At 44.3% G+C, this 27,254-nt stretch overlaps 1 protein-coding gene across 1 annotated transcript in view; it reads left to right on the forward strand.

The window, feature by feature from the left end:
• The first annotated feature begins 391 nt into the window (after nt 1-391).
• The window catches only part of LOC126180393 (uncharacterized), a 144,698-nt gene continuing 117,835 nt past the window's right edge, over nt 392-27,254 (forward strand). Inside the window, exon 1 of the mRNA XM_049924690.1 lies at nt 392-430. The gene's annotated coding sequence lies outside the window, so the exon portion shown is untranslated. The remainder of the gene's footprint in view (nt 431-27,254) is intronic.

A 27,254-nucleotide genomic window follows, 5' to 3' on the forward strand; every position in this document is an offset into this window, starting at 1 on the left:
GTAGATAAAGCACTGATTCGGGGGCAAGTGGTGAATTTCAAGGTGTAGTAGAGCGCCTTGTGACATAGACATACATCGGCATTTAATCTCATATCTGTCTTCCGCCGCTTTTCATAAACTGAGCCAGAAGTATGTGCAAAAGGTAGGCTCACTAATCGATGACTATCTGCTAGTGCAAGAGACGATTTCCGTCTGCACACACTTGTACTGATGAGGAAATATCGATGAGAGGGATATCGATTTCCTGTTATCTCTGGCGCATTCCCTCTCATACACTCTCCAAGTGTGACCCACGCGTAACGATGACGCCCTAAGGCGCCCACCTTATCTGTGATAATCTGCGCCTTCAAATAGCCGCCTGTAGCCCGTATCCGCTATCACTGTCCGCTGATCGCCACTGCGCGCAACCACCACCCACCTCCGTGTACAGGTAAGCTGTGTAACGCTCTCGCTGCTCTGTCCGTTACGTTTTTTTGCCGACCTAGTCGACAACAGCCACTCTGAAAATTAAGTTTTTTTCTCCACTTACGTTTTCCAAAGTAGATGTGTACAAATTATATCCAGCGGCAAATCCTCTCACACTACTTTGTGATGCGTTTTTAGTACGAGTCTTTTGTAATTTATGCGTAGTCGCCACCATTTCCGAGGAGACTGTATAACTGAACGGATTTTTTTAAAGCGCTATAGGCTGATTTCGGCTCTACAGCCATTTTCAAGTGAACTAAAAAAAAGAATAAATAAATAACACGCATTGAACATAAACTAGCTTTCTTCAGTCCAAATAACCGTCAGGAATTTCAAAATTAGATAGGTGCGAGTAGGAATCGAACACCGTACAAACTTAATTGTGTATACAGACAGTTCATCCATTGCGGGAACAGCGAATTTCTACCATTTGTTCCTGTTATCGACATTGACACTGCGAAGATATCTGTCCCACGGATCCCAAGATTTCCGAGCATGTTTTAATTTCAGTATCATAAATGTGACGTAAAGTTATGCAGCAGACAGAAGACCATTATTATTATAATCAGTAATTCTGCATTCATGCTGACTGGGTCGCAATAGTAAAAGTGAAAGATCGGGCAAGGAATGACTTTATTGCTCATATGACACGTTCAGAAATTTATCCATCATCAGACTCCCAGTAGCCAGTATTACACGTAGATATGACGATTGTTACACATAAAAATTGAAACGCCATATGTACTTGCAGCAAGTATTCCTGGAAATCTGGTGATGGAGAAACTCCGAAATGCGTCATATGAGCGATAAAGTCATTTCTTTCCCGATGTTTGACTTCCACTATTGCGACCCAGTCAACCTGAATGCAGAACTACTGATTTTGTAAATTTCAAGTTCGACGTCGAATAGCAAACGACAAAAAATTGCCAGCCGGTGTGGCCGTGCGGTTCTAGGCGCTACAGTCTGGAACCGCGCGACCGCTACGGTCGCAGGTTCGAATCCTGCCTTGGGCATGGATGTGTGTGATGTCCTTAGCTTAGTTAGGTTTAAGTAGTTCTAAGTTCTAGGGGACTGATGACCACAGATGTTAAGTCCCATAGTGCTCAGAGCCATTTGAACCATTTGGAAGTACACGTCCATCACTGCCAAGACAAATCTCACCCTCGTCCTAACTCTAATCTTCCCTACCGTGAGTATGCAGCAAAAATTTGGACGATGAAGACAGCGGATCGTTGTAGGATTGATTCTCTGTTGCAGAAGGGTACTCCGAATGCGATGGGCAGCACATCGAACCAATGAATCGATTCTGAGACAGCTCTTGACTCTTATCAACCAAAATAAGTTAACCTACAATGACAAAAAAATCGCAACACCAAAAATAATAATTAAATTTCTGGTATCTACTTGTCTATGTAACGTATTTAAGTCATTAATATTGCAAGATCACAGGTTAATGTAAGTGCGAGATAAGCCACTGCAAATGTGAAATGCTCGTACATTAATTACCTCCAGAATTTTGAATGCAGCCGGCCGGTGTGGCCGAGAGGTTCTAGGCGCTACAGTCTGGAACCGCGCGACCGCTACGGTCGCAGGTTCGAATCCTGTCTCCCATAGTACTCAGATCCAGCCTTTGAATGCAAGCATGCAAACATGCATGCCTTGTTAAGGTGCGGAATGTAAGATTGTGGGATGGAGTTCCACGCCGGTTGCACTTGCTCGGTCAATACAGGGACGATTAATACCAGGTTGTGGATGACGCTGGAGTTGTCGTGCGATGATGTACCATATGTGCTCGATAGGAGACAGATCTGGTGATCGAGCAGCCAAGGTAACAACAGTGGTTTGCAGGCGAGCGTACTGAGTACAAATTTTCAGTCAGCGTTTTGTGGGAAACCTACGACAGTGCTCCTGCTGTCATACAAAATCACACCCCGCACCAAACTCCAGACACTCCAGACCCAGTGCGTCTAACACGCAGACAGTTTGGTTGCATGCCCTCAATTGGTCTTCTCCTAACCAACACAAGGCCATCAACGGTATCGAGGCAGAACCAGCTTTCATCAGTAAACGCGACAGATCTCCAACCTGCCCTCCAATGAGCACTCGCTTCACACCAATCGCTAGTGGCAGTGATTTGGGGCCAGTGGAAAGCAGGCTACGGGGCCGCTGGCTTGGAGGTGTTCTTGAAGTAACCGATTTGAAACAATTCACTGCGTCATTACGGTGGCAATTGATGCTCATATTGCTGCTGGAGAAGCAGTACGAAGCGCCAGAGGCGTACGCCGCACACGATAGTCTCTTCTGGTAGTTTCACATGGCCTTCCGGAGCCCGGTCTTCTCATGACTGTACATCCTCTTGACCACCGGTGCCGACGGTTATGTACAGTGTCTATATTCCTGCCAAGTCTTTCTGGAGTATCGCAGAAGGAACATGCACCTGCTCTTAGCCTTATTGCACGACCTCGTCCAAACTCAGTGAAGTATTGATAATGGCACCTTTGTCGAAAACAACTCACCACGTCCAATCTCAAAGGTAATTGACGCTCACGACGTTACATCGTGTATTTAAAGCAAACCTGATTTGCATCCTCGTACTGGCACTAATCTACATCTACATCCATACTCAGCATGCCACCTGACGGTGTGTGGCGGAAAGTACCTTGAGTACCTCTATCGGTTCTCCCTTCTATTCCAGTCTCGTATTGTTCGTTGAAAGAAAGATTGTCGGTAAGACTCTGTGTGGGCTCTAATCTCTCTGATTTTATCATCATGGTCTCTTCGCGAGATATACGTAGGAGGCAGCAATATACTGCTTGACTCCTCGGTGAAGGTATGTTCTTGAAACTTCAACAAAAGCCCGTACCGAGCTACTGAGCGTCTCTCTTGCAGAGTCTTCCACTGGAGTTTGTCATCTCTGTAACGCTTTCGCGATTACTAAACGATCCAGTAACGAACCACACTGCTCTCGGTTGGATCTTCTCTATCTCTTCTATCAACCCTATCTCGGACGGATACCACGCCGGTGAGCAGTATTCAAGAAGTGGGCGAACAAGTGTACCGTAACCTACTTCCTTTGTTTTCGGACTGCGTTTCCTTAGGTTTCTTCCGATGAATCTCAGTCTGGCATCTGCTTTACCGACGATTAATTTTATATGGTCATTCCATTTTAAATCACTCCTAATGCCTACTCCCAGATAATTTATGGAATTAACTGCTTCCAGTTGCTGACCTGCTATATTGTAGCTAAATGATAAATGATCTTTCTTTCTATTTATACACAGCACATTACACTTGTCTACATTGAGATTCAATTGCCATTCCCTGCACCATGCGTCAATTCGTTGCAGATCCTCCTGCATTTCAGTACAATTTTCCATTGTTACAACCTCTCGATGTACTACAGCATCATCCGCAAAAAGTCTCAGTGAACTTCCGATGCTATCCACAAGGTCATATATATATTGTGATTAGCAACGGTCTTACGACACTCCCCTGCGGCACACCTGAAATCACTCTTACTTCGGGAGACTTCTCTCCACTGAGAATGACATGCTGCGTTCTGTTATCTAGGAACTCTTCAATCCAATCACACAGTTGGTCTGATAGTTCATATTCTCTTACTTTGTTCATTAAACGGCTGTGGGGAACTGTATCAAACGCCTTGCGGAAGTCAAGAGACACGGCATCTACCTGGGAAACTGTGCCTATGGCCCTCTGAGTCTCGTGGACGAATAACGCGAGCTGAGTTTCACGCCATCGTCTTCTTCGAAACCCATGCTGATTCCTACGGAGTAAATTTCTAGTCTCCAGAAAAGTCATTATACTCGAACATAATAGCCCTACTCTCATGTTACTGGGCGAAAATCGAATAGACATCGTGTTTCGGATGTAGAAACACAACTCGCCTACCAACTTTCGTTTATGTCGCATAATTCCTCCTTGGTGTTGTGATTTTCTTTCCATCAGTGTATTTTGGTCACATTGCCAAACAGCAAGAGGCAATGGAAAGAAGAATGATAGACGGAAAAGTCGACAGCCGAAGACCTGGAGGACGTGCACAATTACAATGGATAGATGAAATTAAGATCTTGTTCGGGACAGGTTTGCAGGAAGCAAGCCACCATGCCCAAGGCAGAACTCCGTGGAGACAGGTCGTCGAAGAGATTACCACCACCACTACAATCTTGCGCAGGGATTTGTATGAAAATAACAGGGATAAATAATCGAGCGAAATGCAATTACTGCGTAACGGACCGAACGGACACCACGGGTTGGACGAGTATAATGTTCTTTCACTTGTAGCGATTACGTCTTGTAGTCACATACAGATTTGTTTTTCACGATCAGTTGTTCTCAGCCCTGTTTGGACATCATATGATGGCGGCAGACCACATCAGCAGTAAATCAGTCGTACGCTATCGGAATGTATTTTGGACAACCAAGGTTAATCATCGTTGAGTTTACCATATAGAGACAAATGTATTCGTCTTACTCAAAATAGGAGACATTCTCCCCTTCGGCTTAAAAATTATCCACGGTTAATCTCGGCACAGGTCAAACGAATTGAAATATTGATCGTTACTCGTCACTCTGATGATAGCCACAGGACTAACAGTTCGTTCAGTCAACAATGCAATCCAATAGCGGCTGGCGCGGTTGACATGGACGTTGTTGTAACTTCCATTTGCATTTTGTTCACAGAAATCTCTTTTATATTCAACTTTAACAGAAAATTTACTTTGTCACTAATTAATCTAATGCTGGCTCTTCGGTGAAGGTCCGGCCGTCGCGAGGGTGACACACTCCAACGCGACATCGACCAACGCCGCTGACTTCCACTCAGCTACTTCAATAACCGGGTAACGTCACTCACACAGCGCTCTCGACGTTTCGACCTTGATAATCGATATTTATATGCATCCGCCGCCTGTGTGAGTACACAATTACTAACGCTGAGTAAGGAGTCGCGGGTCTCTTACACATTGCGTCACGTGTTTCGCCTACGGGACGTTCTTCTCAGACGAGTAATTCCAGTTTTTACTAGCACTTTTATAGAGTAGATCTCTTAGGAGGTAGAACTCGAGGAACCGTCTACTGATTGTAGGCTCACTGAAATCTTTCGTCAGTATGTTTTTCTGGCGTTGTTTCATTGCATATAACGCGTGGCTGTATAACGAAAGTAGCTCGTATACGCTTACATACTCCTTAAAATTAATTTCATTGACTATTCTTTTCTTGTCGTCCCCAGTTATGTGTAATATTGTGTTGATAATTATTAATTTATTTGCATCTAATCACAACTGAATGAAACAGTTTTCTCTTGCCATACGCGTATTGCCTTCATTATTTGCAGATCGTCTTCAGTGGCCTGCAATATATACAAATTTGTGTTTAAATTATTTTACTTTACGTCTTGGGCGGCATTACGCATATATGTGGTTATAAACAGTTCTGGAAGTTTCTGATTATCTATGGAGTAGTGATAGTATAAATTTCTACTCATAAATTTCTTAGATGCTGGTCTACAAGTGTTCTATTTCCTGTTTTACTGTTGTTCTTCTTCTGCTTTCTACCATACGAAATTTCGTTTTCACAGCAGTAGGACATGTTGTGTTTTGAATGGTGTTGCCAAATGTTAAATAGTATTACCAGCTATTGAATGTGGCGTTGTGATGTCAGTGATCTACCCCTGTGTGTGTGTGTGTGTGTGTGTGTGTGTGCGTGTGTGTGTGTGTGTTTTTTTTTTTTTTCACTATGCTTAGGTTGGGGATTTTCTCTGCCCGGGGACTAGGTGTCTGTGTTGTCCTCATCATTTCATCAGCATCATCATCATCATTTGTGACAGTGACTACATTGGACTGTGAAAAGAAAATTGGACTGAGTAAGAATTGAGACTTTGTACGGGCGCTGATGACCATGCAATTGGGCGCCCCAGAAACCTATCATCATAACATTCACTATGCTTAGGTGAAAACTTTGCGATGATGGTTTCAGCAACTTAGAACAAGATATGAAAACCACTAGGACAAGGAATCACAACAGTTGCTAAGAAATACATACGACCATGTTAAAACACACAGACATGCAAACACAAACACACACACACACACACACACACACACATACGGATGGAATACTAATATCACAAAGGCACATTCAATGGTTGGTAAGAAAAATCAACATTTGGTAATACCATTCAAAACATAAAAATCAAGTAAATAAACCTCCATTTTCTAATACTCTGAAACCAAAATTTCATATGGCAGAAAGCAGAAGAAGAACGGCTTTACAAGAGGAAATACAGTACATGTAGATCAACATTTTAGGCATTTGAAAGTAGGAATTTATACTATTACTACATCAAAAATACAAAATGTAAACCAAAATAGTTTAAACACAAATATGTATATATTCCAGGCCATTGAAGATCCCTTGCAAATACGAGTAGTAAAGACGAAACGCGTGTGGTACGAAAAATTTGTTTTATATGAGTTGTGATTAGACGAGTCTGAAGAAATAATTATCGTCATAATAATTTTTAAAATTGCATGTGACAAAGTCTTTTTCGACAAGGATAAACAACGCAGCCTAGTTCTGTGACAACAGACAAAGCGAGGTGTCCGTTTGTACGACACAATCCGGCGGTCGTGTCACAATCAGCGACAGATGGCCCTCTTACGACTCGTATCTGTGGCGGAAGCCGAGTGGGAGGGGAGGGGAGCTCCAAAGCTCAACCTGGAGCTATCCGTTTCGCAACCTTCTGGCAGACGACAGCCATCACCGACTGACTTTGAGCTGCTAACGCGCGGGTCTGAATGCAATGACGTGTGTTTAGAATCTCTACATCTGTTCCCTTTCAAAATTAATAAATTCACATTGAATCGGTTTTGGAGTGTTTAGATCCATCCTGAGGCATCTTCTATTGGTCCGCTATAATAGGTTCCATAGACACAGGCCCAGGGGAGAACTGAGGTTTATAGGAGTCCAAAACAGTGATAACCAGCTACCAACAAACCAACCAGCAGTAGTCGCAATATTGCAACATCATTTGACTTGAGGTCTTGATTGGTACTTTCCTTGAGGGTTTGATTATTGACGACATCTAGATGGTGCCTGAGGATGGAATTTAAGTATGCCACATCAGTTTCCACGTGACTTCATAAACTTTCAGAGAAAACAGCTGAATGGGCAAGCGAAAAGAATAAACAGAAGTCAAGTTATGCACATGTGGTGCACATAGCGCTGAGTTACATTCAGTTTGATTGCGACATCAGACACCCGACTGATCATGTGACAATATATTTTCAAAAATATGTGTGAATCTGAAACGAAAATTAAAACACATGGAGGCGTCTCTTTTGCATTTGATTTGTTTACCAAAACAGGTTGCCTAAATACAGCAAATGCAAAAGAGATGGATGCAGGTCTTTTAATATTCATTTCATTGTTGAACAGCCGACGTCCATATTGCCTTCTATTACAAGGATAGAAATACAAAGATTATCTGTAAATCAGTTTTGAAACAACCCATTTTATTACATATTAACAGTTTTTGGTGAACAGAAGCTTTTATGCGAGAAAAAATTTACAAAATCTACATTTACATCTACAGTGTAAAAACCATAGTGAACTGCTTGGCTGAGGGTACTTGCCATTGCTCCAATTTTTAGGACCTTGTACCAATCCATTCGTGTACGGATTGATGTAACAATTATGGATTAAACGCCGGTGTGTGCAATCCCCACGGAATTTATGTGCAGGGAATTGTAGTATATTCCTAAAGTAGCTGACTTGACTACCTGGCGTTGCCTGCGTATTTCTTAATTCCCCTCTTCTATTAGTCCATCTCCTCCTTCCCCCTCTCTCCCTCACATCTGTGTCCATGTTCTTCTTCCCTCTCTATCTCTCCTCATCACCCCCCCCCCCTCTCCATTTCCCCCTCATAGTTACCATCTCCACTCATATAGGAGATCAGTGATCCTTCCCCTACACTATTTCCAGGTAGTAAGTGCTATGCGTACAAAGTTTGGTTGAAATTGGGATAACAGTTTAAGAGGACATGTGGAACATACACTCCTAGAAATTGAAATAAGAACACCGTGAATTCATTGTCCCAGGAAGGGGAAACTTTATTGACACATTCCTGGGGTCAGATACATCACATGATCACACTGACAGAACCACAGGCACATAGACACAGGCAACAGAGCATGCACAATGTCGGCACTAGTACAGTGTATATCCACCTTTCGCAGCAATGCAGGCTGCTTTTCTCTCATAGAGACGATCGTAGAGATGCTGGATGTAGTCCTGTGGAACGGCTTGCCATGCCATTTCCACCTGGCGCCTCAGTTGGACCAGCGTTCGTGCTGGACGTGCAGACCGCGTGAGACGACGCTTCATCCAGTCCCAAACATGCTCAATGGGGGACAGATCCGGAGATCTTGCTGGTCAGGGTAGTTGACTTACACCTTCTAGAGCACGTTGGGTGGCACAGGATACATGCGGACGTGCATTGTCCTGTTGGAACAGCAAGTTCCCTTGCCGGTCTAGGAATGGTAGAACGATGGGTTCGATGACGGTTTGGATGTACCGTGCACTATCCAGTGTTCCCTCGACGATCACCAGTGGTGTACAGCCAGTGTAGGAGATCGCTCCCCACACCATGATGCCGGGTGTTGGCCCTGTGTGCCTCGGTCGTATGCAGTCCTGATTGTGGCGCTCACCTGCACGGCGCCAAACACGCATACGACCATCATTGGCACCAAGGCAGAAGCGACTCTCATCGCTGAAGACGACACGTCTCCATTCGTCCCTCCATTCACGCCTGTCGCGACACCACTGGAGGCGGGCTGCACGATGTTGGGGCGTGAGCGGAAGACGGCCTAACGGTGTGCGGGACCGTAGCCCAGCTTCATGGAGACGGTTGCGAATGGCGGTGCGGTCCCCTACGGCACTGCGTAGGATCCTACGATCTTGGCGTGCATCCGTGCGTCGCTGCGGTCCGGTCCCAGGTCGATGGGCACGTGCACCTTCGGCCGACCACTGGCGACAACATCGATGTACTGTGGAGACCTCACGCCCCACGTGTTGAGCAATTCGGCGGTACGTCCACCCGGCCTCCCGCATGCCCATTATACGCCCTCGCTCAAAGTCCGTCAACTGCACATACGGTTCACGTCCACGCTGTCGCGGCATGCTACCAGTGTTAAAGACTGCGATGGAGCTCCGTATGCCATGGCAAACTGGCTGACACTGACGGTGGCGGTGCACAAATGCTGCGCAGCTAGCGCCATTCGACGGCCAACACCGCGGTTCCTGGTGTGTCCGCTGTGCCGTGCGTGTGATCATTGCTTGTACAGCCCTCTCGCAGTGTCCGGAGCAGGTATGGTGGGTCTGACACACCGGTGTCAATGTGTTCTTTTTTCCATTTCCAGGAGTGTATATACATACATGGTGTAATGAGTACAAGTGCAGATATTTATACATGTGGTGCCTTGGAATGTAAACAAATGAGTGTATTGGTTTTTTTTTTCTGTGTGTTGAACAGGCTTCCCACAAACGTGTCGCATAATTTACTACCTGATTTTTTTCTGTACAGTCATTATTGCACTACTAAATGTACTGTGCCTGTCAGGATAGGCTAACCGTTTCGCGCCCACATGTCCCCACTTCAACACCTGACCTGCTCCCCAGCAGAAAATAAGCCTTAATGGCTTTCTCTTGCTACATATACTCTGAGGTACTAACCAACCTAAAAACATGCTACTTCTAAAACTAAACTAAACTCCGTCCGAGCAGACCTTGGAAAGCCCAATGGTACCGACCGGTCGCCGTGTCATCGTCAGCCCACAGGCGTCACTGGATGCGCATATGGAGGGGGGCATGTCAGCACACCGCTCTCCCAGCCGTATGTCAGTTTACGAGATCGGAGCCGCTACTTCTCAGTCAAGTAGCTCGTCAGTTTGCCTCACAATGGCTGAGTGCGCCCCGCTTGCCAACAGCACTCGGCAGACCGGATGGTCACCCATCCAAGTGCTAGCCCAGCCCGACAGCGCTTAACTTCCGTGATCTGAGTAGAACCGGTGGTACCACTGTGGCAAGGCCGTTGCCACGCTACTTCTAACAGGTATTATTTTTAGTCTGCAAATGAAGTGAAAGCTGATGTAGTTATATTCAGAACACAGTTTTCAGGCAATCTGCATTTATACCCGTAACGCCTTATACATACATCCATTTTTGTAATATTTATGGACAGAGATCTTAAAAGCTGTTCTTGTAAGTAGGTTTTCAAGCGGTAGCTTGTGTCTGCCAGATCAGCTCTTTCAGCATTTCCTACGGCTAACAAACCTTTTACGCTCTGTGTTGCCCATCTTTGCATATGTTCAATATCCCTTATTAGTCCTATGTGGTTACAGGTCCCACATTTGAGCAATATTCTCGGATAGCTCGCTCGAGTGTTTGGTAAGCCATCTTGTTACTAGACTGATGGCTTTTCCACAGTATTCTAGCGACGAAACGAAATCTGATACTATGTGTCATTCCGTTTTATATCCCTACAAATCGTTACACGCACGTACTGCTTCCAATTGTGATTCATAGAGAGTGTGGTCTTAGTATACTACGTTTTTTGTTTGCTGAAGTGTGTAATTTTACATTTCTGAACATTGAAAGCATGTTACCAATCTTCGCATCTTTTGAAATGTGATCGACATCGGAATGAATATTTGTGCAGCTTTTCTCATAGAGTACTTCATTATAGATAACTGCATCATCTGTGATAAGTCTGAGGTTACCATTAGCATTGTCTGCAAGGTAATTAATATTTATTATGTAGAGAAAGAGTCCAAACACGCTTCACTGGGGCGCACCCGAAGTTACTTCCACATTCGTCGATGACGTTCCATCTAAGATAACATGTCGAGTCCTCCATACCAAGCAATCCTTAAACGAGTCATAAATTTCGTTTACAGTCACTGTATGGTCGTGCTGTCGCTAATAAGCGTTGGTACTGCATTACAGTGGCAATTAACAAAAATTTGTTTTGTATCACTGGAAAACAAAACACAGTGCTACCAGTTTCGATTTTGCAAAATTCATTTTCAGACGACTTACATGGTTTTACTTTCAAAACACATGGTACGTTGCTTTACCGCTTTGTTATCCTACAATAAACATATATGTACTATTTTGTAATGTATGAAAATGACGGGAAAAATCGAGGTTGCTTTACAAAACTCATATTAGAATATAACGTATCTGAGATGTCCGGCTGTATTCTAGTTTTCGACGTATTTCGCCAGCAATTAACGTACGCGTTATGCTTGACGTATAAAAGTCACACGCCGTTGTCCTCCCCATTAGCCACGTTTGTTGGGCAGAAACGTTGGTTGTAAAAATCCTCCAAATCTCTCAATCCACGGTTCGTTCACGAGCAGTCGCCTTTATAGAATCTCTGTTTGCCTCTCTGTCTCTGTTGTATTGATTTGCCTTTAACTTGCTGTTAACTCTGCTATCGCATCGAGTACATGTTGTTGAGTTACACAGTGATACTCTCAATGCTATCTGCTAATAATAATCTGATGTATTGCTTGTCATGTTTAGCACCCACAGGAAGTGATAAGCACTCGTCAGTACGATTACCTGTCGGATACTTAATTTCCTTATTGTTTCCACAGCTCATTTATCCGTCGTTTCTCCCACTTAACATAGCTTTTAATCTGTCGAAATATAATCTCAAGCGAATGGCGCTGATATATGTGCAGCCCAGTTCATTAATGGTGTAGTGCATTACAGTGCAAATCAGCTATTATAGAAGCAAGTGCCTCGATTTTTGTGGTTTTCGTGACATCGAACGAATGTTTTAAGGATATGTTTATCTGGTGAGATGGGGAGTCAGCCGCATACATCTGTCAGCATCATCATCTGGTCAGCATCTCCTTCAAGGCTCGTTACATATTACAAGGAAACATTATCAACTTGACCTTACATTTCAAGCAGTAAAAACCGCATTAATAAGATATCAGCCCCAGCAATCTGTCCTGCGGGAAAAGTTTGGCTATAATTCTGATAGCACACACTTAAGACCTTTTTTAAAGGCAGAGCTCTTAATCTTTCTCGTGCATTCGCTCCGACCCACTGCAGCCGCTCAGTACTGTACAGTGGAGTGAGTAAGAGGGCTGTTGAAATACTTTTTTGGTGATTTGCTTTGTGTATTGCGTCACCTGTAGCTGGTGCCAAAGATCTCTTTCTTTACATTATTTTTCTGTTTCGATTCACAAATACAGTGCAAATGAAGGAAACGAATGAGTGTGTCGTCAAAGCAACTGTGTAGCGCTATTTAATTATTTACGTCACCGTTGTGTATTTTCTTTGTATGTTAAAGCTGACACTGTGAAAGTGAAGTACATTTGCAGGAGATGCGGCATTCGTCAACGTCAACTGCATGAGTAATCTGTGAATAAAAAAAAACCATTAACTTCACAATAATTCTTCAGTTCTTTAGTTTTATTCATTTTGTTTTTGAGGCGTATTTATAGCTCCAGAATATCAGTTAAAGAGTATTGTCGAAATACACTGGACGTGTATGTGCATGAAGTTGACACATAACGTACTCGCATTGCTTACTATTTTTCGCCGAAAATAACGTGTTATCTAACAAAATATCAAAACACGTTGGGTAGATGTGTCCATCTCCTCCTTTTCTTCCCTAACATTCAGCATCATGTCGAATAGGAAGGCTCTGGTTGTCTGTCCGCTGCACAGTAACTCGCAACTGGGCTTTAGGCGGTTGCAGCGGGGTACAACGAGTGGAAAACAACCGGTAGGCGCCGAAGTTTAAAGGCTGTTTTAATTTTTTAAAATATTTTTACAATTTTCCTTGCTCTAACGTCCAGTTAGGTTCTACTCCGTGTAAAAACAAGCTGTGGAAAATTTGGCTTCAGTGAGACGTGGGGCCCCTAGTACTTAAAATCCGTTAAATCCATTAAAAAAAATAGCCAACTTCTACGTGGCGAATTCATCCGTAACCCAAGGCAGATAGTTGGTTTTACTTCAATCTCCTTAACTGATTGCGTTCTCACGTTACAGGTCGGATTGACTGGGTGACATGGCAGATCCAATGACCCGAAGGCAGGTGGAGAGAAGCCAGAGTAAGACGAGTCCTCCCCTTTTACGACCCAAGCCAGACCACGTTAATAGTTTTTCACTTTCAGTAGTAGCGATGGGCTGAACTGTGATACCTCCATATCAATGGTTTCTGTGAATGCTACTTTTGAGTACATCTGTTTTAAATCGCAGTTCACAAATTCGCAACTTGTATCCCTTTGCAATCTGCCGACGTTAAACCGCGACTGATAAGACTTTGGAACGTTCTGCGGCTGTACGATTTATCGCCGTAGAATCAGGGTTTTCCAAACTGTGATCTGCGGAAGTCTGGCGTTCCAAAGGAAGTGAATAAAAGTTGCACGAACAAATATTAATAATGTGACGCTTTTTTGCATTTTGACGATACTAATTATTTTTTAAAAATTATTTTGATTTCTGTGTTATTAGTTGTGATTTAAAATTGAATTAATCGCTCAATAAAAAAAGTTTTCTCATTTTTTTAAAAAAAATTATCAACCTTCAAAACAAGCAAGATGTTCCATCAAAGTACCACGATTCACAAAGCGCTCCGTCAGAGGAAAGGTTTATGAACCCTGTCCGTAGATGTTACATTGTGATTAGTCTTAACTAGCAACTGAAAGGTACTGGAAAGTGTATGTGCTAACTGGTATATATATGGCCAGGTGAACTGTGTCAATGCAAAGGAAGTGATATGCTCTCGCCGTAAAGTATGCAAACTGAGTTTTTCAGCAGTGTATCATTGAAATCGTTACGCGATTAGAAAGAGGTAAGTAAGTATGAAATACACTTGCGTGAATAATGACAATTCCATTCTCCCCTTGTTAAAGCCGCCACCTAAACTTTATGTCACGTGTTTGCTGATAAAGACTTTGTTATGTGTTTTAAGGTTGACGATATGCAAGTGAAAAGACTGGGAAGTACAGAACTTTCAGTGAAAAGTTGACATCGACATGAACTGAAGTGCAGTACTGGAAGATACACACAAAAATTTACCTGTGTATTGCAGTGTAGTAAAAAATATACATAAGCTATTTAGTGGAGTGTCCTCTACCTCTCCTTCAATTTATCGTAGACAGTGTACGATATGCGTGTGTAATACACTTGAAAATACTCGTTGGCCCCTTGTCTACTACAAGTTCTGTTTTCTGGATTTATGATGAAAAGTGTGTTCAGTGTATTTCAGTATGGCGTGAACGTAAACAGTAGGTTACACTAAAGGTCACTTTCTTACCAAAACCTCTATTTGGCGTTCACATTTGTTGGCTTCACTGATTCTCAACCGAGGTATCACCTTGGAACCTAACCTGTTCCTTGGGCTACGCTACGCAACAAAGATTACTCGGGGGAAGGGGCGGAGGGACCAGTATCACACTTTAGCCAAACATATCATAGCTGTTGCTAGGTAAAACAACAAGTTTAAAATTTTTCTCAGAACAAATTAAGTTCTTGGTTCATTTCTTCGAACATAGTCCGGTTATACTTGCATAGCATGAGACACGAGTTTCGTAGTACGAACAGCGAATGTAGATCAACAGATGGAAAACGGCGTTGAATGTTAATTGCATTTTTAGTTACTATTTGGTACTTGTGACTTCTAGTTGTGGCTGAAACCGAAGCCAGATACTGCAGAGCTGTTGTTGTAAAAACTGCGACTTCTCAATCTCTGTGATTTATAATAGGTGCGTGATTTCTTGCACACCTCTATTCGAGAGCAGCTGCCAGTCGTAGCTAGAACAATTTCTTCTCCGTCAGTTCGCTTACGGAAGAAAATTCAAATACTCTGGTACTCCTCCGATGAAATAATTGTAAGTAAACTGCTCTCTGCTAAATAAACGACAAAACTACCGTATTCTTCTACAATTTTCGTGTGTGTATATTAACTGTGCGCCAAAGTGCCAAGTAAATGTGCAAGGAGTGATGATTTATTGAAAAAAAAACGAATTCCTCCACTGGAGCTGACGAACTGTGTACCAAAATTGAAAAATTCGTATCAACAATGGTGACAACTATAAAAAGTTGCTGGAAGCTCGTCGGACGTTTAGGAGTGAAAAGAAACAGATTTTCTTAAAAATGCGATACATATTTGAAATAACGCAGTCAGCTGTGTTAAACATCAATGACACTGAAGAAGGAAACAGTTTTTGTTAAAATAATAGTTGAAAGGATGATCATCGTCTATTCATGGAACAAGTTACCAGCTACTTTGAGAAACGGAGAGGAGTATCTGAGCTAACAGAGGCAGCTGGGAAGAGGCGAGGATATGAAATTCAAGAATTCGGTAAACAACTTATTTATGCATTTATAACATAAATCTTAAACAAGAAGAAAACATACTACTCATTCAATGCTGTTAATTTTCATACACCTCGGTCGTTTGATTTGCTATCCTTCAGACGTTTCTTACCGTTTTTCTCACACCGACTTGCTGAACTGGGCACATCAAAATCGAGCAGCATTAAATCAGAGTTGTTTTGAGCATCTACTGATGCTTATGATCATAGGCAAAAAAAAAAATCCCGTGTTCCATGGAATAATCATGTATTGCGAACGGCGAAAGTAGTTTAATGCTTGGAAACTTTTGAGTTCCTTGATGAACATGAATTATCACGACAAGAAGAGAAGGCAGTTTATGATACCTGTTTTTGCCTTGCAAGTGTATATGTTCAGATGGTTCAGATGGCTTTGAGCACTATGGGACTTAACTTCTAAGGTCATCAATCCCCTAGAACTTAGAACTACTTAAACCTAACTAACCTAAGGACATCACACACATCCATGCCCGAGGCAGGATTCGAACCTGCGACCGTAGCGGTCGGGCGGTTCCAGACTGTAGCGCCTAGAACATCTTGGCCACCCCGGCCGGCAAGTGTATATGTCAAACTGTGCCGCTCCGATCCTTCTATAGCCGAAGCACCTGATGTACAAGGACGGGAAAAAATCGCAACACAAGAAGGAGTTGTGGGACGTAAACGAAAGCTGAAAGATAATGTTTATTCAAATTTCGCGTCAGTCACATAACAGTGGCGGTAGTAGCGCCACTATGATGATCCAAATCAGGTTTGCTTTAAATACATTCTGTACCATTCGTGAGCGTTACCAGTTATACACTCCTGGAAATGGAAAAAAGAACACATTGACACCGGTGTGTCAGACCCACCATACTTGCTCCGGACACTGCGAGAGGGCTGTACAAGCAATGATCACACGCACGGCACAGCGGACACACCAGGAACCGCGGTGTTGGCCGTCGAATGGCGCTAGCTGCGCAGCATTTGTGCACCGCCGCCGTCAGTGTCAGCCAGTTTGCCGTGGCATACGGAGCTCCATCGCAGTCTTTAACACTGGTAGCATGCCGCGACAGCGTGGACGTGAACCGTATGTGCAGTTGACGGGCTTTGAGCGAGGGCGTATAGTGGGGATGCGGGAGGCCGGGTGGACGTACCGCCGAATTGCTCAACACGTGGGGCGTGAGGTCTCCACAGTACATCGATGTTGTCGCCAGTGGTCGGCGGAAGGTGCACGTGCCCGTCGACCTGGGACCGGACCGCAGCGATGCACGGATGCACGCCAAGACCGTAGGATCCTACGCAGTGCCGTAGGGGACCGCACCGCCACTTCCCAGCAAATTAGGGACACTGTTGCTCCTGGGGTATCGGCGAGGACCATTCGCAACCGTCTCCATGAAGCTGGGCTACGGTCCCGCACACCGTTAGGCCGTCTTCCGCTCACGCCCCAACATCGTGCAGCCCGCCTCCAGTGGTGTCGCGACAGGCGTGAATGGAGGGACGAATGGAGACGTGTCGTCTTCAGCGATGAGAGTCGCTTCTGCCTTGGTGCCAATGATGGTCGTATGCGTGTTTGGCGCCGTGCAGGTGAGCGCCACAATCAGGACTGCATACGACCGAGGCACACAGGGCCAACACCCGGCATCATGGTGTGGGGAGCGATCTCCTACACTGGCCCTACACCACTGGTGATCGTCGAGGAGACACTGAATAGTGCACGGTACATCCAAACCGTCATCGAACCCATCGTTCTACCATTCCTAGACCGGCAAGGGAACGTGCTGTTCCAACAGGACAATGCACGTCCGCATGTATCCCGTGCCACCCAACGTGCTCTAGAAGGTGTAAGTCAACTACCCTGGCCAGCAAGATCTCCGGATCTGTCCCCCATTGAGCATGTTTGGGACTGGATGAAGCGTCGTCTCACGCGGTCTGCACGTCCAGCACGAACGCCGGTCCAACTGAGGCGCCAGGTGGAAATGGCATGGCAAGCCGTTCCACAGGACTACATCCAGCATCTCTACGATCGTCTCCATGGGAGAATAGCAGCCTGCATTGCTGCGAAAGGTGGATATACACTGTACTAGTGCCGACATTGTGCATGCTCTGTTGCCTGTGTCTATGTGCCTGTGGTTCTGTCAGTGTGATCATGTGATGTATCTGACCCCAGAAATGTGTCAATAAAGTTTCCCCTTCCTGGGACAATGAATTCACGGTGTTCTTATTTCAATTTCCAGGAGTGTATTTGAGACTGGACGCAGTGAGCTGATGTTAGTCAAGAATGCCTTTAAGCAACGAAGACGCCATTATCAACACCTCACTGAGTTTGAACGAGGTTGTGCAATAGCGCTACGAGAAGCTGGGTGTTTCTTCTGTGATACTGCAGAGATTTGGCAGGAATGTAGCCACTGTACATGACGGCTGGAAGCGGAGCTCACGGGAAAGTACGGTCGCAAGAAGACCGGGCTCCGGATTGCCGCGTGGCACTACCGAGAGGGAAGACCATCGTTTTTGGTGTATGGCTCTGGCGCATCGTACTGCCTCTGCAGCAGCAATCTGAGCAGCAATAGGCACCATAGCGACACATCGAACTGTTACAAACCTGTTAATTTAGGAACAGATCCGAGCCAGACGTCCCGTACAGTGCATTTCAGTGACTCCATATCACCATCATTTGCCATGTCAGTAATGTCAAGTGAGAGCTCATTGGAGCCGGCCGGTGTGGCCGAGCGTTTCTAGGCGCTTCAGTCTGGAACCGCGCGACCGCTACGGTCGCAGGTTTGAATCCTGCCTCGGGCATGGATGTGTGTGATGTCCTTAGGTTAGTTAGGTTTAAGAAGTTCTAAGTTCTAGGGGACTGGTGACCTCAGATGTTAAGTCCCATAGTGCTCAGAGCCATTTCAACCAGCTCATTGGAGGGCAGGGTGGAGGTTTGTTGTGTTTTCCGATGAAAGCTGGTTCTGCCTCGGTGACGGGGATGGACGTGTGTTGCTTAGAAGGAGGCTAGTTGAGAGCCAGCAACCAACCTTTCTGCGTTCTAGACACATTGGACCCGCAGTTATGGTCTGGGGTGTGATTTTGTACGATAGCAGGAGCGCTCTAAAAGTTTTCCTACACACACTGACCGCAAATTTGCACGTCAGTCTGATGATTCGGTCAGTTGGTCTGCCATTCATGAACAGCATTCCAGGGGTGTTTTCCAGCAGGATAACGCTCGTCCACATACTGCTGTTGTAACCCAACATGGTCAGCAGAGTATCAACATGTTGCCATGGCCTGTTCCATCACCAGATCTGTCGTCAATCGAGCACATACGGGAGATCATCGGACGATAACTCCAGCATGATCCACAATCTGCTTTATAAATATTAGGTTGTCGAATGTGATATTTCGCAAATGGTTTTACCCAAAATGAAAAATCATTTATAGTACATGTGTCCTTTGAATTTTTTGATCCTCATATATCTTCTGATTCGAAAATAGAAATGCTCAGTGTACTTAATCATTAAGTGGAAGCAAGAGATGGAAACATTGAACAGTTTCAAGCGGGTATGTATCAAATCCCAGCAATTCTCATTAATGGGGTTGAGTAGTTCGTTTCGAAATAAAGAAAACTATTTTTTACCAGATCAGACTTGAGTGCCATATTCTTTCTACATCTACATCTATATATATATAATCCGCTCGCCACCAACGGGTGTGTGGCGGAGGGCACAATTCGCGCCACAGTCATATCCTCCCCCCCCCCCCCACCCCCCTCTGTTCCACTCGCGGATAGCGCGAGGGAAAAACGACTGTCTGAACGCCTCAGTACGAGCTCTAATTTCCCTTATCTTTGAATGATGATCATTGCGCGATTTGAAAGTTGGTGGTAATAATATATGCTCTACATCCTCGGCGAAGATCGGATTTCGGAATTTAGTGAGCAGCCCCTTCCGTTTAGCGCGCCGTCTGTCTGCAAGTGTGTCCAACTTCAAACCTTCTATGAGATCTGTAACGCTCTCGCGATGGCTAAATGTACGAGTCACGAATCTTGCCGCTCTTCTTTGGACCTTCTCAACTGGCAAGGGTCCCACACAGATGAACAATATTCCAAGACTGGACGAACTAACGTATTGTAAGCTCTTTCCTTTGTTGAAGGACTGCATCGCTTCAGGATTCTACCAATAAACCGCAATCTAGAATTCGCCTGGCCTTGCTATGACCTGTGCGTTCTTCCAGTCCCGTGGAACTTTCAGCTGTTCCAATGATGATGGATAAGAATGGTGCCATATTTGTAGCATAGTGAACATATAATCTTACGGGGTACCTGGCGTCTAAGGATCTTAACTGTTTCACCATCCGAGATACACTAAACACTATGTCAGCCATCCTTGCGTTTGTTCGATGGTTGAAAGGGGGAATAGTGCTGCAGTCCTCTGCCGTAAACGAGTTCTTGAAAGCTAGGTTCAGAATTTCGGCCTTCGGTTTATCACCATCGGTTACATTACACGTACGGTCAGCAAGAGAGGGCATTGAATTATTTGTAGTGTTCATATATTTTACGTACGACCAAAATTTTTTGTTTTTTTTTTAGAATCTGCAGATAAAACATTGCTTTCAAATTCGTTAAAAGACTCTCTCATTGTCCTTCTGACAGCTGCTTTAATTTCGCATAATTTCTGTTTGTCAGCGGGGCAGTGACTACGTCTAAACGACTGTGCAAAATTCTCTGCTTTCTCAGCAACTTCCTAATATGTTTGTTGTACCAAGGTAGATCCCTTCCCTCCCCTATATTTTTGCTAGGCACATACTTCTCTAGCACATAGTGGACAATACCTTCAAATTACGACCAAAGATGCTCAGTATCTTTGTGTCCCGCGGTGAGTGCTTGGAGCTGATATAAAGATATTCATTTTTTTAATATTATTATCACGTCTGTTTGTCGCCAAGATATCTAATGTGTTCCCATCTCGAGTTGGTTTTCTAACCAATTGCTGAAGGTTGTATGTTGAGAGCGCTCGTAGAATAACTTCATACGAATCTTTGCTTCTGCCCCCTGTGATAAACGTGTCAATGGATGTTAGATTAAAGTCTCCACCTATAACTAATGGATAATTTGGATATTTAATTCCTATGTACTTATGACTTTCCCTGAAACGTTCAGCGACGTTTGTTGCAGATGCTGGTGGTCTGTAATAACATCCTAATACAATGGTCAATCCTTGTTTTTAAGACAGATCCTGCACAGTAGCATGAACAGAAAATTTCATCAACGGTCTAGAACTAGTGGGTTGGGTGGGTCGTTTGGGGAAGGAGACCAGTCAGCGAGGTCATTGGTCTCATTGGATTAGGGAAGGATGGGGAAGGAATTCGGCCGTGCCCTTTCAAAGGAACCACCCCGGCATTTGCCTGGAGCGATTTAGGGAAATCACGGAAAACCTAAATCAGGATGGCCGGACGTGGGATTGAACCGTCGTCCTCCCGAATGCGAGTCCAGTGTCTAACCACTGCGCCACTTCGCTCGGTAGAACTAGTGATTAAACTGAAAGTTGAAAATGGTGCTACAGAAAGAGGTATCAAGCTCATGGACGTAGTAACACAACCGTTCTGGCCAGAGACGTGCCATTCAGGTCGGTCAGAGCATGTGTCGTTCTCAGCCGACAAGACAGCCTCATCAAGAATTAGTACGCAGCGGCGTGGCACCAGGACACCGCTCTACCCACCGTTGTGCCGGTGAAGAGTCTTCATCAGTTTCCTTTAACAGCCTGTCAGTTGTGAGTACTCATACACGAGCAGGTAATGCTGGCTTTCAAAAATTACGTAGCCTGATGCTACCTCGCATCTTGTCGAGAATGCACTCCGTGTGTTCAAAAGTATTGTGTCGCAATGAATATTACATTTCTCGTTTCTTTTACGAAAGTTTCTTTTTTATGTTTATCTATATGTTGATAGGGCTAGTGAAAAAACTTTACCCAAGCTAGTGTAAAAGGAAAATATTAGTATTTTTTTTATTTTTCTACTTTATTTTGTCTTATAGGCATAACAAAAATTACAGAAACTCGAAACCAATGATTGTAAGGACACTGTGGTCGGACTATATGGGTTATCACAAGAGCTGAAACCTCAAAGACTAACTCATGAGGACTAATGAATACTTAATTATTCGTATCAGTAGAGTTCACAGTCACTCGTATTGACAATCAGGAGCGCACCTTACCGAATGAACGCAACAGAAACCTTTATGACAGGAAGTGGCGTCATGTTCAAATTAGACTCAGAAATAAACCGACACCAATTCACATTAAGTTAAAACACTATGGGCTCGATCATATTTGCAGTTATCTTCATTTGCTAGGCTCACGGTGCCCGAACTAGATGGTCACACATTACCACGTGAACTGCCCGTGTGCTGTATCCGACTCTCTAGAGCAAGCGCTGTAGTCGTTAGGGTACATGAAAGATAGGGAAATCAAAGATGATACCCACAAGCAGCCAGTACCATGCGACATTTATCCTGCTCAGCAAATCCAGGGGACAAAGTCTGATTATGACTATGAGTTCATCAATGGGGGAAGTTCAAAATACCCCAATAAACTTAACTGGAATGTTCCTGTGCATTCTCTTCGCCACCGTGGAGGGGTTAATCTGTGTGCTCGTACAGAACGCACTGGTGGTTTAGTCACGTGATCAACTGCGTACCTGCCATTTTCATAAAGTGTCACAGAGATTCGGCTGCATTTCAGCTTACACATTGGAAAACTCGGCATTCAGGTAAAACGTACAGTAGCAACTAGGACATCCCCAGACATAAGCCACTAGGGTTAACGTCCTGAAAAGCTGTATATAATCACTTTCAACAGTTTCACATACACTCATTCCATGAAATTGTATTGAAATGTTTCAGAGCCATTTTGGGGCATTAGCACATAGTCTGGCGTTTAGGAAATGTCCACAGCTACATACCTTAACGGTATCGTGAATTTGCTGGCGTAGTTAAACGCATTCGTATACTAAGTTCCAGGAAAGTACGTCAGATCCGTGAAAACTAGAGGGAAAAGCTGCCATTGTCTTCGGCAGAGTATCTCAGGTGTTGCTAAGCGGCACTCGTGATTAAAACGGCCGTTTTACTATCCATCAGTCAACGGGGATGCAGAGCCCTTCGCTATCACACTTTTTCCGATAAGATCAAAACTTCAGACGTACGTCTTATCGCTGAGATTCGATCGTTCAGCGTGATCGGCGGCGATACCATTTCCTGTTACACAACACACATTACGTAAACTACACACTTTCAACAGTTCCACACACCCTCATTTCACGAAATTCTGCTGATGTGTTTCAGAGCTATTTTGGGGCCTTAGCTCACAGGACGAGACTCAAAAGTCAAGCACGACATAGACGAGAAAGGTAGAGTATCATAACATGTTAACTACTCGGTGGAAATGAACGTAAGAGCGGGAGTATGCTCCCACAGGTTTCCCAGTCGTGCACAGAAAGTTGGATGCCACGCGGCGTGAGAGCAGAGTGAGTGTAGCACCAAGTGGGGTCGGCCCTGCAACAGGAGCAGCTGAAGGAACGGGAAAGTATAGTGTGTGTCAATCAGCGAGCAGTTATGGTGTTCTGTGGCGGTGTTCGTAACTATGGTTCAAATGGCTCTGAGCACTATGGAACATCTGAGGTCATCAGTCCTCTAGAACTTAGAACTACTTAAACCTAACTAACCTAAGGACATCACACACGTCCATGCACGAGGCAGGATTCGAACCTGCCACTGTGGCGGTCGTGCGGTTCCAGACTGAAGTGCCTAGAACCGCTCGGCCACATCGGCCGGCTTGTTCGTAATTAAAACGCGGCCCGGAGACAAAATATGGGTGACTTCACAACGGAGAGATTCGTCAGGACACTACAAGGACGAGGTGTGACGAGTGTAGCCCAAGAGCTCGGTATTATTCACAGCATTGTTTTTCGTTCATTGGGAGCGTTCCATAACACAGGCATTGCTGCCGAAAGGAGAGGATGCGGTCGACCACGGTCAACTGCAGTAGCAGGTCACCGCCGCATTGTGCAACAGGCAAGAAGTGTCCCAAGTCAAACAGCGGTTGCAAGTGCAACCACATGTAACAGAACTGCAAGGCAAGAAATCTCACCCTCCACTGCATGGGAGTGGCCCCTTTGTGTGAGGATCAGTACGTCGCTGTGTTTCTTTCACACCGGGACATTGGCAGAACCGTTTGCGACGATGCCAAGAGCATAGGGACAACAAACGAGCAGTGTGGTCGGATGATATCAGATTCAGTCTGAGTAGAGATTCAGGACGTACTGTCGTATGACTAGAGATGCGAACACATAATTCACCCAGGATCACTGTCAAACGTGATCGCTCTGGTGGCTCAGATGTTGTGGTGTGAGGAGGCATAATGTTGCATGAGTGTACTGGCCTGTGAATCTTTGAATGCGGTACAGTCACCTGTCAACGTTATTGCGACACTGTACTCCTTCTCTACGCACGTCTTTTCAGGGGTGCATTCAGTTCTGACTTGATACATGACAATGCGCGATCGCACCGAAAAGCGCAAGTAGAGGTGCTCTTGGAACGAGAAGATAATCGGCGGATGGGCTGCTCAGTCCGTTCCCCCGATTTAAATCCCATCGAGAACGTGTGGGATGCGTTGGGAACACGTATTGCAGTACGTCCACATGCACATCGACAATCCAGCAGTTATCATCCGCGCTGGAAGAGGAATCAAACGCCCTTCCACAAAAACTCCTTACTAACCAACATTGGTGCGCGTTTCAGAGCATACATTGCCATTTGTGGTGATCACATACCCTATTAAGAACCATTTTCCGTCTTTTGTAATGTCCAGGGGAGCATATAAATATCTGTGACTTCATAGTAATTGTTATCTTCAGTCCGCCCCCGGTAGCTGAATGGTCAGCGTGACAGATTGTTAATCTTCCGGTCCCGGGTTTGATTCCCGGCTGGGTCGGGGAATTTTCTCTGCCCGGGGACTGGGTGTTGTGCTGTCCTCATCGTCATCCTTTCATCCTCATCGACTGCAGGTCGCCGAAGTGGCGTCAAATTGAAAGACCGGCACGCGGCGAACGGCCTGCCCGACGGGGAGCCGTAGCCATACGATTAAGCAAAATTTATTATTATCTTTGAATAAAAGTGTTCAAAAATGTTTCAAATGGCGCTGAGCACTATGGGACTTAACTTCTGAGGTCATCAGTCCCCTAGAACTTAGAACTACTTCAGCCTAACTAACCTAAGGACAACACACACATCCATGCCCGAGGCAGGATTTGAACCTGCGACCGTAGCGGTCTCGCGGTTCCCGGCTGTGGCGCCTAGAACCGCTCGGCTACTCCGGCCGGCAATAAAAGTGTCATTTCTGTACGCCCCAATGTGTAGTTCTTTCAGTTGCCTTCTATACTACACTACGTACTGTACCGTCCAAGTTTCATCGAGCTATATTACTTGGCAGTGATACATCGTGCAAAAGTTACTTTAGTTCCTAAGTTTTGCACACCAGTGTACTTTTGTGTCTATAATCAGTATGGTTCCTGTAGTCAAGACCGGTAAAGCGCACTGTTTTTGCGACACTCAATTCGGACGAGTTTTAATTTGAATTCTGGCAGTAGTAGAAAACCGTCTTGTAGCTTCCATACTGATGTAAAACATGGGAACATAGTAACATGAGCAGTTAACGTTGACGGAGTAAACGTCTCCTTGTGCGCTGTAATATAAATTTGTCCCCGCAATCACTACTGAAGCAATACATAGAGGATTGTAGTATATTACTAGATTGCTCACTTAAAACTGGCTCTTGGTTCGTTGGCTGATTAGAGGAAGCGGACCAAACAGCCAGGTCATGGGTCCCAGCAGCTTAGGGAAGTATGGGCAAGGAAGTCGGCCGTGCCCTTTCAAAGGAACCATCCCCGCATTTGCCTGAAGCGATTTAGGGAAATCACGGAAAACCTAAATTAGGATATCCGAATACGAGTGCAGTGTGCTCATCACTGCGCCATCTCTCTTGGTAAATTCTTGAAACCATATGACTAATCTGTCTGTGGAATATTTGCATCTATCAATCAATTTAAGCTGCAGTGGCAGACGCTACGAGACAGGCGTTGTGGAGTTAAATGTTGACATTTCGAGAGCGTGCGTTCCAAGAAGAGTCGTGAACCATATTACTTTCCTCTAAGAACGCCTCACGAAATGACCGGTACGAGGAATTAGGCATCATACGGAGCCTTCCCATGTGCCATTCGTGACTGGAACAGGGAAGGATACAGTTTAACATTCGTGAACATCGAATGCAAGTTACTATCTTCGCACCAGTTTGAAATATTAGAAGACCTGGTTGAATGTTTGTGCAGTTTTTTTCAGGTAGTTCTCCATTTTATCATTTGTGAAAAGCCTGTGGTTACTGTTAACCGATTAGTACCCGAATCAATTTATTGTTAATTTTTTACATGTATTGCCTTTTCCTCGTTTGTTACATTCAAAAAGAAACATTTAAATCAAAAAGCAATTTTTACCTTTCCATTTTTAATATACCACACCACATATGTAACATTAAGTACTGTTGAGATAAAAACATAAATAAACATGGAAAGAATATACATTTTTGAACGGAACACATTTTTGTACTGAATTTTGTACAAATTAAACATTAGTGGAAATTGCAAATCGAAAACGGAAACACCAAATTAATTAGTATCATAAATAGCTTATCATTCAACTCATAGCCGCACATAACATTTCTCACGCTTGGTAATTGCTGATGTCTTAACAGTTTATTCAAGCACAATGTCTTCTTTTGAGTTCCGGCATTTCCACAATTATGTGCTTCATTCCTTCAAACCGGAGTTCAACTGATAGAATACTGGAATGCTGGTATATTGTTACTTTTACTGTATTTTATGGTTTTATAGACAAAATTAGCTTGTATTCTTGGTTTTCAAACGGTGTACTGAAATGTACAATGAAACTAAACTCGCCTTGTGTGCATGTGTTTTGTCGTGTGGTAATAAGTTGGTAAAGAGCTGTGACAGATTTCTTGCTGCATGTTCTTGAGTCAGTTAAAAGCCTCCGTGTTTATTCGCAGGTTCGTTCGCCAATCTCCCCAGCGTCTCTTTAACTCCACGTCGACGTAGTGTAGCTGAAACCTTCTATAGTAATTAGGATGACTAGAAAGAGTAATACTTACGTTCGAGTGTCGTATAATTTTATATCAGAGATGATAACTCGTTTATTTCTTCTATGAATACAACTTTTATTCTTATTATCGAGCTGTAATATGTAATATTCACAGTTATAAGTTCCCTTCGTCCTTATCGTAGCAAGAACTAAATCGGAGTCATTAACATTACATTCAACAACAGAGA

This window comes from Schistocerca cancellata, chromosome 1 (assembly GCF_023864275.1).
Source record: "Schistocerca cancellata isolate TAMUIC-IGC-003103 chromosome 1, iqSchCanc2.1, whole genome shotgun sequence".
NCBI lineage: Eukaryota > Metazoa > Arthropoda > Insecta > Orthoptera > Acrididae > Schistocerca > Schistocerca cancellata.